This window comes from Taeniopygia guttata, chromosome 2 (assembly GCF_048771995.1).
Source record: "Taeniopygia guttata chromosome 2, bTaeGut7.mat, whole genome shotgun sequence".
Classification (NCBI taxonomy): domain Eukaryota; kingdom Metazoa; phylum Chordata; class Aves; order Passeriformes; family Estrildidae; genus Taeniopygia; species Taeniopygia guttata.
Window position 1 is genome coordinate 96,693,120 of NC_133026.1, and position 12,414 is coordinate 96,705,533.

Sequence of the window (12,414 nt, forward strand, 5' to 3'; positions counted from 1 at the left end):
AAATTAAGTCACCCATGAAAACAAACAAGAAAAATCCATCAACATATCTCTCCCAATTACTTTTTTTTTCCAGTTGGCTATCCTGCAAACACATCCTGTAATCAATTATAGTTTTCTTGATTGAGTGCACGAATATCAAACTGCAGTCTTTACTGAGAGCTCTGGGGTCACAGAGTGCACTATCAGGAAGTTATCAAATGGAAAGGAAGGCAAAGTAACATTCACTGTCACAAAATTACCAATCTGATAAACATTTGTCAGAGACACTATTCCTCACATCAAGTGATCTTGTCAATTTGTAATTTCAGCTTTCTTAGATAAAAAGCTAACATGATTATTTTTCCAAAATTTAGTCTTATAGTCATCACAAAATTTTTTTGAAATTACATAGATTTTGAATCCTACATGATGGTGGGTAGGATCAAGAGGCTTAATGTTTCCTTGATGAATGAAAACAACAGTATATTTTTGGTGTTTTTATCATTTGGTAGTACAAAAACTATATTTATTTGCAGATATAAAACTCAAAATAACATTGTACCTTAGGAACACCATTCCATAATGCTTTGGTGCTTTTTTAAAAAATTTAATTTTAATGTTACATAATCCTTAATTATTACATAGAGCTTTACATTCTCTCTTTCCAGAGACGGTACTAACTTCCCATTCATTTCTGGAGGTAAATCTGTGCCATTTTTTTCCTCTGTAGTTATATGTGGCTCAGGACCTGTCTTTCCCCCTGCTGCCATGTTTTTGAGGCTATGTCTGCATCATGACAGCAGGGATTTCTGAGCTTTCCTGTAGTAGCTGCAAAAATGAAAGCTTGGAGTGTAGCAAGATGGTGGGATTTCTAAGGCTGTGTTTATTTGGTTTATAGGGCCATGCAAACAAGGCTATTTCAACTTTCACAACTGAGCTGTCTGTCTTCACTGACCCTGCAGTTGTCATGATTTGGGAATCTCTTCCACCAGGAACTGTTCCCTAATGCAGATTTGGCAGTAGCCATTCCTATTAGGTAAGAAGATTCAATGATATTTAGATTTGTATGTGAATTCAGCTGATAACAATGGGCTCAAAAATGTCCAGATACTTAATATTTGATTAACTATTGTTTAATAATTAACTAATGTTTTAATAATTGATCAGAGAAGATGATCTGAGCAAAAAGACTATCTGAACAACAGTGGAAACTGGGCAATGTCCCTTGACTGTAGTCAGTGTTAGGGCCTATGACAGTGCTTGAATGTGTGCTTATTCTCTTTATTTGTTTTCTTTTATGTTTATTAAAAAGGCTCTCCATGAATATGAAATAAGCTTCCTTCATATCAATCAGAAAATGTTTTTAAAAAATGAGTTGACAGAGCTCAGAGCTCCTCAGAGGCTGAACTATTTTTACTTCAGAGATACTAGTAATGAAGCTTGAAATTCAAACACTGCATTAAAATATTGTGGAGTCTCTCACCTTTCCTAGGTTCACTTCATGTCTGTTTTACACAGAAGCTTTCTCTGCTGTGATTCCAAGTCTCTTTTCAAGCAAGGCTTTGTTTCTGTAAGCTGCTATTATGGTCTGACAAGCCAAGGGAAGCTGTCAGATATTTTACTTTGATCCAGATCCAAACAGAGGAAGCCTTCAGTACAAACATATCATTATCATTTCCTTGCTGCCCTTTGTCACTGGTCGGTACATATACTAGTGGAACTAAACAAACAGAATCTCATCTAGTTTTCTCTGTTTATTTGGTTTTTGTTTGGTTTTTTTGTTTGGGAGGGGTTTTTTTTGTTTGGTTTTTTTTTTTTTGGTTGTGTTTTATTCCTGTCTGTTTTTTAATTGGTTTTGGGTTTTTGGTTATTTTTATTTTTTAAATTTCCTTTTCCAATAATAGTTGAGAATGAAGTATTTATTTGCTGTTTCAGTCACAAAATTGCGGTTGTTGGAATATTTTGTGTGTTGGGCCTCATGATGAGTCTCCTAAAAGTCAGATATTATTGCTTTAATTTTCTCACATTTGCCAAAGTTTTTAGAATACATTTGCAGTTGTATATTCAACTATGATTGGTTTCTGGGCTGAAGACCAGACACATTTCCTTCCAATTCCTCTGTGCTTTCTGTTCAGTTTTTATCTTGTGAATATACTGTCCAGTTGTATACTGAATTCAGATTTTACAAGGAATTATATTCTGGGTCTTATGATATTTTAATGTACACATATAGTTCAATATATCATATGGTCAAATAAATTTTTGAAATCAAAGCAATGATATTTGGTATTTTTTATTCCACTACTTTGTCTGTTAGGTGTTATGACCTGCTTTTTTTAAAAATACATCTACACCAGAAAAAACAAACAAACAAAAAAAAAAAAACAAGCAAAAAACCAGAAACACACAAAAAGCTGCTGAAAAAACATTACTTTTCATTTGTATTTAAACACAGGGACAGAAAATGCTTCATATTTGTTTCTGTAGTCTCCATTCAGTCTATTTTTGCATCCCCTCTTAGATACTCCAGTAATTAATATGTTCCAATAAAAAAAATATCCTACAGAATGGTGTCAATAGAAAGTTCATATTGTGCTTGCACCCAAAGAGGCTTATTCAGCCAGTGTAAAGAATATAACATCCAGTATTTCTGAATTTCGAGTGCTTCCTTTGCAGCCTGAGTTGGAGTGAACCCAGTGTTGCATCGTGAGCTGACATAAACCCATAGGAATCTTCCCCATCTGTCTTTTCCCCACAGAAAGGAAAATCTCTGTTAAGGAGAAATACTGTGCAAAGAGTCAAACGGCCTGTTCTACATCTGCTAATAAACCTTCCCAGAGAGAGAGGTTACTACTGCTTCCATCATACTGGAAGGAATGGTGAAGGAATATCTACCCTAATAAAATCCCTCTGGGTCACTCAGAGCAGCCTGCTGCTGCTTCTGCCTCCTGGAAGGCAGAACCTAAGGGAGTTGGGGCATTTACAAAATACTTGGCTGTTCCTGAAGTTCCAGTTCTGAGGTAAATAATATCCTCTGGTATTAATATAATTTAACTTATTAGTTTTAAGAAAGAAAAATATGATCAGAAGAATCTCCATCATATTATATAAGGATAATGCCTTAGGCTTACAGCACAGGCTTTTATCATACAAGATACATGGCTGAGTACATTAGTTAACATCCAGATACTGTCACAAGAGGAAAAGATGCTACTTAAGCCACAGGCATTGATCTGATTCTTTCACAACATTGTTCCATGCCTCCTGGCTCTTCCTAGGATGGCATGTTGCTGCAGCTATATTGGTTGGCAAAGTAGTCCTGTCTAAAGTGAGTATCCTTCTTTATTATTTTCATACCAGCCAAAATGTTTGGGATAAATGGAGGTTAGAGAAAAGCTATAACAACCATTCACATTGCAACAAAAAGCCAAGCAGAACATCTTTAGCTGAAAAAAAATCTCATTTGGTTTTGGCTGAAATAGAGTTAATTTTCTGCTTAGTAACTGGTGCTTTATTTTGGATTCATATGAGAGTAGTGCTGATAACACACTGATGTTTTGGTTGTTACTAAGTAGTGCTCACATTAAATCAAGGTTTTTTCAGTGCCACATGCTGTCAGTGATGAAGTGCACAAGAAGCCGAGATGGAGCATGGCCAGGACAGCTGATCCAAATTGGCCAAAGGAGTATTCCAGACTACTGAATGTCATGCTCAGTGTAAAAAATGGGGTAGATGATCAAAAGCCACTGATTGCTGCTCAGGGACAGGCCAGGCATCAGTCAGTGGGTGATAAGCAATGGTATCGTGCATGGTTTTGGTTTTTTTTTTACTTGAGTTTTATTTATCTCCCCCTTTTTGTTATATCAATTTTAATTAGAACTAATTTTAGTAGTAGGAGTAGTACTTCTTTTTAATTATTAAAACCTTCTTAGCTCAAGCTCTGGATATTACATTTCTCAGATTCTGCTCACCATTCCACCAATGAATGAGTGCATGTCTGTATGGTACTTAATTGCCAGATGGAATTAAACCATGGTGTAGGGAAACTCCTCATTGTATCAAATCAAATAGATACACTGAATTTCTCACAAGAAGTCTGTAGATTTAGATAGTATTTTTGTGGGTTTCTTCCTAACCAAAAGGTTTCTTCCTAACCAAAAGAGCTGTCTCTAGCGTCAATTAAGTTCTAAGCACTATCACAACAGGATATCTTGTTTGCCGTTAAAGAACTAACTAGACAAAAGTTTTCACTAGGTCATTATTTTATAGATAGCAATGAAGAATCATTTGTTTCTTGGTAGAAAAACTGGCATAAAAATGCCTTTAGGACCCATTTATGCTAGTTTTTTAATACATCGGGGTTAGTAAAAAAGTAAGATTAAAAATTTTACATTATAACAGGTCCAAATGTTTGACAGCAAGGGAATGCAAAAGGTTTACACTATCCTTTAGCCTATAGTTTACTATCAGTGAATATTTCTAAACTGTGATATATGCCAAAGTCTCTCATTAGAGCTGAAGACATGTAGCTTTCCTTTATGAAAGACATCAGCCGTTTTTCTGGGAAAGAAAAGCTTGGACTCTGAAACTGTAGTGTATAAAGGGGAAAAAAAATGTGGAAAAACATCTAGAAAAACAAAACCTGCCTTCTATATATTTATCTCTTGTTTATGCATTTTCCAACAAATATTTACTGTAGGAAAAGCTGTGACTGCCATGTCCTGCAAGATACAATTAAACAAAATTAATAGAAAAGATAATACTTGCAAAATGGAAAGATACACCTTGCTGCAGACAGCTACCACAGTAGAAATAATTTCATCTAACAGTGGCTGATGCCAAAAAATCTGAGCTTGCAAGTTAACTTAAATGTCAATATGTCATATTTTTGTGTGCCGCTTCATTAAAAAAAAAAAAAAAAAGGTATTTTACCAGATGTAAAATTACAAGATTACATTTGGTTTTGCCTTATTGTTGGGAAGATGGATATTGAGATTTGCATTAGCTCCTGCTCTCAAATCACTTTAAATCTCAAATTCCTTAGAGGGTGGAGAGACTCTATGAAATGCACAGAGCCCAGACAATGCTGTCAGCTAATTCTGGGAAGCAGCCAAATCTTTGACATTGTTTCTGCATTAATAGAACTCTGCACTGTGTTGAACATATGCTTCTCAACAGGCAGTATAGTACTGTTTACAGCAAAGACATGGTGCAATTATTTGCAGAACTTTACTTTTGCCCAGAAGAAAACATATGATCCTTCTGTTGTTATCCAAAAGAATTCTGAGGTTCCAGTACTTTAAAAATCAAGCTGTTTAACTGCCCTAGTACAGGGCAGCATAGTACAGATTTAGAATCTTACTTTTAGGTACACATTAAAGCCTCATGACTTCCTTTATTTATTCCATTTACTGAAGGTTTTCAAATGCTTTCTAGAAACTGAGATCCAAAGTTTCTGAAAGAACTTACTGATATATTGTAAGGTCTAAGTAACTCTAAACTCATTAAGCCATTTAAGTAAACCCATCAAGTCATTTGAAATATACTAAATACACATAAGCAAAATCTATGTGAAGCATATGGTTTAATTTATAAAGTAGGTTTAATTCACCTTAACAAACCAAATACTGACAATTATAATTGGCTTAGGTTATAAAAGTCATATTCCTAAAGTAGACACCTGACTCCCTAGATCAGATAATACTGGTATGACTTTTCTCCTCTGCAATCTCTGTCAAAGAGTTTTATTGTCATTGCAGGTTTGCTTTTGTTTGCTTGCTTGTTTGTAATTATTTCTTAGTATTCCCATTACAACCTGTGATAGCTGTACCTACCTTAGAAAGAACTGCAGATATTAAAATACATCACAACACATAGCCTGTTGTGCACAACTCCTGTGGGGAAGGATTTGTCTTAAATAAATTCTTTTTTTTTCTTGATGATAGAAGTGCCTCACTTTATGATGTGTTTGAGGATCTGGTGTGACACTGAGGATTTAGAAACCTCATTTGGATTCTGGAATCTTGACTTCATTTAACAAGAGGTAGTAGCTTTCTTTCAAAATATCATGGTGAGAGATGTCTTTAGAGGATAAGAGCACTCATTCAGAATGTTGTAAATGCTAACTGTAGTTGTTTCTTTGTGGAAATGGATATGGATCTGTAGTTATACCCTCTAGGGAGAGTGTCTAATCCATAAAAAATGGAGATCTCAAGCCTTTTTGTTCAAGGTTCAATGGGTTAATTTTAAGGAAGAAGTTAAAAGGATGCCTAATTTGATACTTGAGAAATTTACAGTTGAATAGAGAAACCTCTTTTATTTCCTACATTGATGACTGTTAATAGAGAAGAGCCTCAGGTACAAATATTTCACGCTCTTTTATAGATAGGAACCAGAGTCTCTCACCAGCTGCTCTTGATTTTCTGTCTCCTTCCAATGCCCAGTACTACTGCAATTAGCTAAAATTTTTTCTTTACCATTCAATTCCAACTCACCACCAATACCTATGCTCCTGCCCACAAAATGAGTAAAAGCTTCTAGGCTTTTCATGACAGGCAATGGAGAAGCAGAAACTGACTGTCAGGGGGTTACAGGACCTCTTACATGAATACACACACTGAATACATGAATTTGTGTGTTGAAGGGAAATGCACTTTACAAGGCTGTTTCTTTCTTAACAGCAAACTAGGTCATGGCTTCATCCTATTGTAGTTAGTAGAAGGTATCACTAAGAGCATATCATCTTCTATATCTAGAAAAAAAGCTGAGCACTGAACTGTAAATTGCTGAGAGTCTAATTTTACATCTGGCCAAGGAAACTTTCTTATCCTGAAACATGAGAACACTACATCAGGAAAACACTTAGTTTAAAGGCCCCATATCAGGCCCAAGAGGGTGGCCATCCTCATTCAAGCTGAGATATCCTGACCAAATCCCTGCTAAGTGGTTACACAAAGTGATTTCAATCAAACAATCAATCAATTTGACTGCAAGTTGATAAATACTCATAAAAAGGCTCAGCAGTAACAACCCAAATGCCATTATCACAATCTTGCTGTAGTGACCTATGGAAAGTGACCACGCTGCTTGTATAAAATGAAACACCAAACATCTGTGACATCTGTGAACTTTGCCTTTTTTTTTTTTTTTTTTTTTCTGGTTACTTTTATTGTCATTTCAAGTTAGAAGCCACTTTTTCCACTGGTTCTCCAGTGCTGGTGGACTGGTGGACATTCATTTCTGTGCATCTGGACACATTGATTGTTACTGAAACAATGCTGATTTTATGTTTTAGAAGTTTAAATGCTTGAAATTTTCCAGACATCTGCAAAGTTCTCAAACTTTCTTAAAATAAAAAATGCATTAAATTATGAAAACATATTGTCTCTTCAGTCCTCTGTGCACATATAAGATATCAAGCAACATATAAGGCAAAATGTCTAAATCATGGAGCACTCAGGTATGGGATTAGATATTGAGTTACTCATCACATTCAAAAATGAGACAATTCTACATATTCAGCATTCTGGTTACTTGAGAAATCTCCATGCAAAAGTATAAACTTTGTTTTCCAAAAGAGTCAGGGTTAGGAGAGTGTTGAGCAAGGATTAAAATAATGAAAACCTGGAGTCAAGAGGAATGGGACCTTCAGTCCTAGCTTATGTCCTTTGAGGTCTTTTATCTTCATACAGAGCAATACCTAAATTTATTTTCAACTTTAGTAGGTATTAATATTTTAAACTATTTAATCTATTTCTTATCTGTCTGTAGAAATTTCATTTAAAGCTTTTCTTCTCCTACCTGCTATAGAATAATGATCACAGTCATTATAAGTGAAAAAATAATTGACTAGTTCCATTTTGTAATATTTCCATTTAAACATTTCTCTGTAGTATCTGTGTCGGAAATACACATTGATTCAATATGCTTTATTTTAGTCACCTCTGTTTTTAATAAGATATAATAGCAGTTGGGAACTCTAGAGAACCTTCCACCCTTATCAGTTTCAGAATAATTTCAGCAGGCTCTAGACCTTGAAGAACTGCTGGTATCGAGAATCATATTAGCTCTTATAGAGCTATAATAGCTGAGACACTTGTTCATGTGTACTTCTAAAATTAAAAAATTAATTCATTTCCAATTTCATTTCCAGGTTCCCAGAGCATTTATACCTCAGGTGGCTGAGTCCATGCATAGACTCCTTTTTCTGGAGTTCCAGTTCATGTAGAATAATTCTGGGAAGAGTTCTGTTTATGGAGAAATCCCAACGGATACTTTGAACACGGTCCCACAACGTATGGCAGCCTACATAGGAAGTCATCCATCCCTCAGAATTTTAGCATATGTTGTGCTTTTCATGCCATGCACCTTCATGCCTTATGTCAGGGAAGATATGTAAAGCTCCTAAGCTTTAAGGGTTTAAAACATTGCCCTTGGTGGGGCCATGCACTGTTTCAGACATTGTGACCTGGACAAAAAAACCAAAACCAAAACTAAAGAAACTCTTACTGGAGTAAGAGCACCCCATGTAAGTTCAGACCACAAGCTATGCAATGAGATCATAGCTGTCTCCCCCACACAGATGCAGTTGTTGGCTGGGGAATGAGAACAAGAATTGCTGTGTACTACTGGGTATTGAAGACCAGGAATCTTCCTCTAGGGTGATAGTTTAGTAGTATTAAAGTAGCTTGCTAATCTTAGACATGTTCCAATTCCTAGGAGAAATATGTTGATCCCTTTGTGTGATCATATCCTACAAATTATTTTCTTTAATTATTTTCTTTTCATTAAACTAGATACTACCCAAAATATATTGGCCACTCTGTTGTTTATTTTGCTTTTTGAGGGTGAGGGATGAGGATTCGGGTAAAAATGAATTATGAGATAATTAAAGGAAGCATTTCAGTCAGCCTTCATTCTATTTCTTCAGCATTGTGGTTTCACATAATTGGGAGCATTTTTGCCTGACCTGAAGGGCAGTGGAAATGACATATTAGGAATAAAGCAAAATATGTTATATTCATGCTGGATTGCATATAGGCAGAAGGAAAGCTTGTAAGAGTGAGTTATTACACATAATCAGGAGATATTTGTGGTTTAGGTCACCTTGTATTTCTTAGCTTAAAAATATTTGAAAATACTATTCTCTGACAAACATGTCTTTATTTATCCACACAAAAGCTGTAGAAACAAAAAAAAACCTCAACAGACCATCTTACTAATACACCAATATTAAGAACTTTAAAGAACATAGCTCAACTTCCTGTAAGTTAGCTTTCCTAATATTACTTTTTATCATTTTGTTCCCTTGAGACTCTTCCCAGGATTCTATTAGAAAAAAATATTTTTTTCAGTGAAATTGAAATTTTTATCCAATTTTATTTTATAAAGGCTCTTGCATATTTTTCCCCTTTAGTCTCAGAAGTCAATTTCTTCAGAAATTATGGTCAGTTATGCTCAGCAGATGAGATTCATCATTCGGTTTTCCCTTTTCTTTCAGAAAAGGAGAATACTCATTCAGTGTATGGATCACCTTCTGTGGTGTGTTCTGCTTGCTTGCTAGGGTGCTTGGTAATTTTATCTGTCAGCAAATGTATACATATGACTGTAATGTATTTGCTGTATTATCAATGTCTCTCTAAGAAATCAGCTGTAATATCCCATTTGGCAGTTTCAGTCTACTTTGGTTTTGTATCTTCATAAACTTAAATTGTGTATTAAAATCTAAAGGAGAAAAAATAAGTGTGGATTTTTTTTTTTTTACTGTGTCATCATTTTTGCAGGCTAAAACTCATGTACTGTGTGATTGAAAATAAGGCAAGTATAATTTTTTTCCCATCTATTCTTTTGTATTTTCTCTACTATTGGGTTTGGGGAAAAATTCACAATATGATATGTGAATGATCGTATTTTCTAACACTACATTAGTTTTTTCTATTCTCCCTGCAACTTGAAGAACCTCTTTCATAGAAAATTCTGAAAATTCTTTCCAAGTGTGTTTAATTTTTTTCAAGGAATTCACATATGCCCCTTTCTGGGATAATTTTTCCTCTGAGCATTATTGGATTTACTTTTTCCACTCACCCAAACTGAGGCAAGCAACTAATAAAGCAAAAATATAAGCCAAACCAAAAAAAAAAAAAAAAAAAAAAGAAGAAAAAAAAATAAAAGAAAGAAAAGAATAGAAAAAAAAAAGAAAATAAAGAAAAAAAGAAGAAAGAAAAGAAAAGAAAAGAAAAGAAAAGAAAAGAAAAGAAAAGAAAAGAAAAGAAAAGAAAAGAAAAGAAAAGAAAAGAAAAGAAAAGAAAAGAAAAGAAAAGAAAAGAAAAGAAAAGAAAAGAAAAGAAAAGAAAAGAAAAGAAAAGAAAAGAAAAGAAAAGAAAAGAAAAGAAAGGAAAGGAAAGGAAAGGAAAGGAAAGAAAAGAAAAGAAAAGAAAAGAAAAGAAAAGAAAAGAAAAGAAAAGAAAAGAAAAGAAAAGAAAAGAAAAGAAAAGAAAAGAAAAGAAAAGAAAAGAAAAGAAAAGAAAAGAAAAGAAAAGAAAAAAGAAAAGAAAAGAAAAGAAAAAAGAAAACCAAGCAGAAATGGAATAGGTCACGTGGAAAAACAATAGTTCTCGAGTGATGATTCATTGACATTTACTCTTGAAATGAAGGCTTACCATTTTAAGGGGGAAAAAAACTAAGTCACTCTATTCATTAGGAAAATGCTCTTTTCTTAAAATACTACATATATGCTCCAAATAACCAAATTTAAAAAAAGGAACTTTTTAGTAATCTATGCGATTCTTTAAAAATAAGCTGATGCCTTAGGCTTTATATTTTCAGTATTTTGAAACCTGTTTGCAAAATTCAGCCAACTGGCATTTGTTCAGAGCATAATTGTCTGTTGACATTTACATGGGAGACTAGGAGAGTAAAAGTCTGCACTGCTCTTTGTGCAGCATCTTTCATTTTCAACTAGTTGCTTGAGTGTTATTGAGGAGGACAGTCTGTCACAGATTAGCACTGTTCAGTAAGTAGTGTATCTCATCCTCACATTTTTTGAATTAAATATAAATAATACATTAAAAATTTTTTCTTTTGTCACTGTTTAGGTTTTTGATCCTTTCTGGACAAAGACTAATATTAAAGAGCATTTCACTTGGCTGTGGTGACATTAAAGATTAAAATAAAGATTAAAATAAAAAAAGAAAGAATACACAAGATAGTGAAGGGAAAAAAGGAAATAGAAAACTTGAAAAACAGTACTCCTTCTAGCATATTGGGCACTGTTCAAAAAAACCAGCTGAACCTTCCATCTGCCAGATGAGTTGAACCAGCTACATTTCAATTATCAGATGGGGTTCTCAGAGGAACCTAGTAACTGCAATAAACATTTTTACTTGTTTCTGCTTCTAATTTTCTCTGAGCATAAGCTGCACCAAAATAAGTTTGAAAGCTGCTTCATTAGACAGAATTGCAAGGTGGAGTGTAAACATAATTTCAGTATTTTAAGATTATCCATGTTGAACAGTTATATTTAAAAAAATACACAAAATAGGCATGACATTCACCTTTTTTCCCCCCTCCTCCTTCCCCCAAACTCACAAAAGCTGCATCAAACCTTTAGTGATGCTTTGTAGTATTAAAGGCACTGCTCATGATCCATCAGTAAAGAACCATTCCTACCTGGAGCCTTCTAGTTAAAGTTTAATTATTTGTGTCTGCCAGAAAGTCCCAGTGACTAGAAAGTGGAAACAAAATCCAGATGAAGTAAATAGAACAATTAGTTAGGATTCATAAAGTTAAAGTAGATCAGTAAAACAAAAAATCACCATATGTCAGCATTGATCTAATATTTTGTGGGAACCTTTTAACTCTGGAATATTCATAGGCTTTGCATTCCTTGGATCTTTTTTCTCCTTACAGCATGTAAGTATGAATAGAAAGAAGCAGAAGTACTGAAAATCAGAGCCAGCTTCAGCATGGTTTTCTGGCCAAGGTTCTTTGGAGCAAAAAGTAAAGAGAAATGAGAGTAGAAAAGAAAATCTGTTCTGTTTAGAAATCCAGGATAGAATTTCAGAGGCTGTGTAGGTTTGCACAGATTCTCTTAACTTGTATCTTTATAGCGAGGAAGCAAGGTGTATTTTGAAGAGTGGACTGAGAAAATTTGGTGGATGTTAGTAGAGACTAAACAGGCCCAAAGATCTGGTGATATAGGGCTAGCACCTTTTATGCACTAAATAGTCCAACCCACTCTAGATTAATTTCTGAAATCTGTACTATATATCATAAATATAAATTCAGTAAATCTTATAACACAAGTTATACTGTAGGTTAAATAATTATAAATCCTTAAAAAGCACAAAAACAAAATAAGGAAGGAGGATTCAATATTAATATCACAACCTAAGATAGAGTCAAGAAAATCTGAGGTTTTTCTTATAAAATATTCTT